Raw genomic sequence first — 3,697 nt, forward strand, 5'->3', positions numbered from 1 at the left:
ACGATTACAAAAATGGGTGAATCAAGGTTGACGATGATTTTCAAATTATCCCCATCGATTAACTACTCGACTGGATTACAGGCCATGGAAGATCCCAACCAAACGTTTATCAACAAGTGCTTACTCAAGAGAGTCATCTAAGTAGGTCTTTGAAAAAACGAATCTGCTTTGGATTCATTTGGATGGGACACGGTTACAAGTGACTGCAAAAATAGCCCCACGTAAACCCAGCTCAACTGTAGCACCGTCTCTGGATCACCATCATTGACCGCGGCACTGATGCTTCGATGCCGTACCACCATGATTTAATTGAAAGCCTTGTTGTGAATAAAGGCGGATGGGGAAGGAAATTAGTTCTAGATTACTACAATCATTCCGAGGTGCCTACACCTCCAGACGCTCACTCAGGCAATCTGGATAGAAACTGACGACAAGAACGCCATTGATATCGATTAGCAGAATATCTTGAAGCGCCTCAAACCGGATGAAGTGCGGACACGCGGTCCCCTTCCTGGGAGGCGAGTAGCACGGACAGCACTAGAACGCTCCAAAATTCCAGACCAAGGGTTGGCCACTTCTCGGAATTGGGCACAGAAAACTGCACTCTTCGGAAAACGATGGTTCGGTATACGTAATACGTGACCTAACCAGCGCAGTTTCTGACACTGGGCACATTCTTCAATGGAATTACCCGTCGCACAACCGAAAACTCTCTTTCTAATTGCCTCGTTACGGATACGCCGACACCAACCCACGCGAGTAACGGTTCCGACGTAATTATTGTTGAAGACGTCTCAGTTCCGCTGCTCGAAAAGACCAAGTCTCACTGCCATACAACAAAACAGACCGCACTGTAGTCTGATACACCCGTCCCTTGAAATTCAAGAATACACCATTTTGACGCCATAGGTGTCTCAAATGAGCACATGCGACCCGAGCCTTGCAGATGCGCGCATTCACCTCATTTATCACACTACAATCAGAACTAATACAACTCATCCGAAAACACCTGTGCCCCTCTTCGAAGACGAGAACGATTTTCTCTGCATATTCCAGATCGACAAGGTTTTCGTCAATGGCTATTTGAGCACCGGAGTTTGGAACACCTTCCAGCGCTTGTCTCATGATCTAATCAATCAAGGAAGTAAAAAGAAATGGAGAAAGTGTACACTCTCACGGACACCTCTTTGTATACGAAAGCTTTCAATGAACTCTCCGAATACTTTCACACGTCCGCATGTTCGAGAATACAAAGAACTCATTATATTCACGAACTTCCGGGGCATCCCTTGTTGGGCAAGCGTGTCAAGCAGAAGAGACCGGTCAACCGAGTCGCCTTGGAAATCCAGGAACACTACAACTTTGGGTCGTTTATACGTATGGCGTTGTTCTAGAACCTGACGGAGCGTGAAGATTTGGTCAACACAAACCCTACCAGGCCGGAATCCCGCTTGCTGCTCTCGAGTTAGTGTCTAACGAGCCACCGTAAGGCGACGAAGCACCAGTGATGCCAACAGTCTCGTTCCGACCGGGGTAAAACTGATCCCCCTGTGGTTACCACACTCACTAGGAGCCCCTTTTTGGAAATGGGCACTATCATCGACCCTCCCCAGTTGTCTGGGGCAGACTACTTTCCCAAAACAGATCAGACAAGCGCTGACTGAGGACTTCACCCCCATCTTTGAACAATGTGGGTGGGACGTCATCCGAAACAGAACCTGGGTGACGTTTGAGAGGACATATGCAGCCATAAACCTCGGAGGTCGTAGGGATTTCAGGTTCAAAGCCCAGGGTTCTACGTCAGCCGTAGGCTCCAGAAGAATGGCAGCTGGTCGCTATAATAACCGAGGTATTCGGCCCAACGGTCCATGCGTTCTTCTTTATTCAAGACGGTTGCTCCATCCAGATCCTCGATGGTTTTCTCACAAATGATTTCCGGGAGCCGGTAGCATGGATCAAACGAAATAATTTTCCAGGATTTCCAGATTTCTGGACCTCTTCCCTTTGCCTCAGCTTTCCGTGTTCACCCTACTTCACGGTCGGCGACCAGGCTCACTTTCACATGATTTCCGATAATTCATCGGGCCGAGTTGTGTTCGGGACTGGAGGGGATATTCATACTAAATTTAAGCAGTGCCACTGTTCGTTCCTATATCCAGTGCTTGAGTGGGCCTTCCACTGGGAAAACTACCAGCACTATGCAAAGAGGTGGCGATCTCGTCCCAGTGTGAATTGACATCTGATGGTGGAGCATTTGGAAAAGACTCTAGGGGACTATTCTGGTGAATTAATCCAAGCCATTTGCCTGAAACTCACGCGATCCTGGAAAATGAAGGGAAAGAGGGCAATCGCGTGGTCGGAACCCACAAATGTGTTCTAAGACGAGTGGCAGTCATTACTGATCCGCGTCATCGATAATCAATGGTAATGTGATCAGTCCGAGTTTGTAGCCCGCACGCTGTGTTGAATCAAACTTCATAATTCCCCCATTAATTTGCTTACTCCGCCTATGTACTTTTGACCTCCAGTTGTTTTGCTTATTCGTACCCGCCACTCACCTTGCCGAAGAGGCCGTCCTTTCCGATACTTGTACATTGGCATGTGTGTCTGTGTGTGAATGTACGCTGCTGACCTACTTACCCATGTGCGTTCATGTCCCGTTTGCTGAGCCTGCCTTGACTTGTTTTCTCATGGGTTCCGCGAGATCGCACGTCCAATGAGAAACACGAGACCGTCATCGGAAGGAAATACCGCAACCCACGCTACTGAGCCATCTTTCCGCTCGCCCTTGGTTGGTGTGCGGACGTTGACACTATACTGTGCCGGCCAGTGACAGACCTGTGAACTTGTTGACGCTACGAACGTGAACCGTTGAGGTTTGTTGCACACATTTGCTTACCCTTGTGTAAATAGTACCGTAGAATTACGAACCCATTTCTTCCTTTTGATATTCGGGATTGTCGAACCTACGCGTCACTCAAAGTTCCGTATCGGGAATCCCAACACGCCGTTGGAGGACACCATGTGGCCAAACGACTTCGCCTATTTCGGAGGTTAGTACTGCACAAAAACAGTTAGCATACAGCTGAAGTAATCACTCGCATTTGTCCACATGTGCCATTTTGGCCACCTAGTTGGGATGCTACAAGAATGCCCACTTGTGCATTCAGATCTCCGACAACTACGACGATCTCTGAGCTTTTGGTTTACTACAGTGCACTAATATACCGCTTGATTCAAACCGATTTTCGCCACAGACTGTACAACACATGGCTCAATCGGTGGCTTTTGGCCTGTGGAATCCCCTAATTTTCACACTGCATACAAACACTCACCGTTTCCGCTTCCGTTTTGTTAGAGCCAACTTTATCGCTATGAACCGTGTACCATGTTTGCTTCGATTGTCCGATTAGACCAAAGTGACAAGTGGAATAAGCTCTAACGACCTGCGGCATACACACACACACACACTAGCTACCTCAGAATCGACGACTAAAAGATGCGTGCGTACATGTGCAATGCAATGTCGGCGAATCAGTAACGAGGCAGTTAGAAAGCGCGTTTTCGGTTATGCAACGGGTACCTCCATTGCAGAATGTGTCCAACACCAGAAGCTGCGTTGGTTGGGACATGTGTTGTGCATGCCGAACCATCGTTTGCCGAAGAGTGTTGTTTTCCATGCCCAATTCAGAGTGGC

Source organism: Opisthorchis viverrini, assembly GCF_000715545.1.
Source record: "Opisthorchis viverrini unplaced genomic scaffold opera_v5_164, whole genome shotgun sequence".
Classification (NCBI taxonomy): Eukaryota; Metazoa; Platyhelminthes; class Trematoda; order Opisthorchiida; family Opisthorchiidae; genus Opisthorchis; species Opisthorchis viverrini.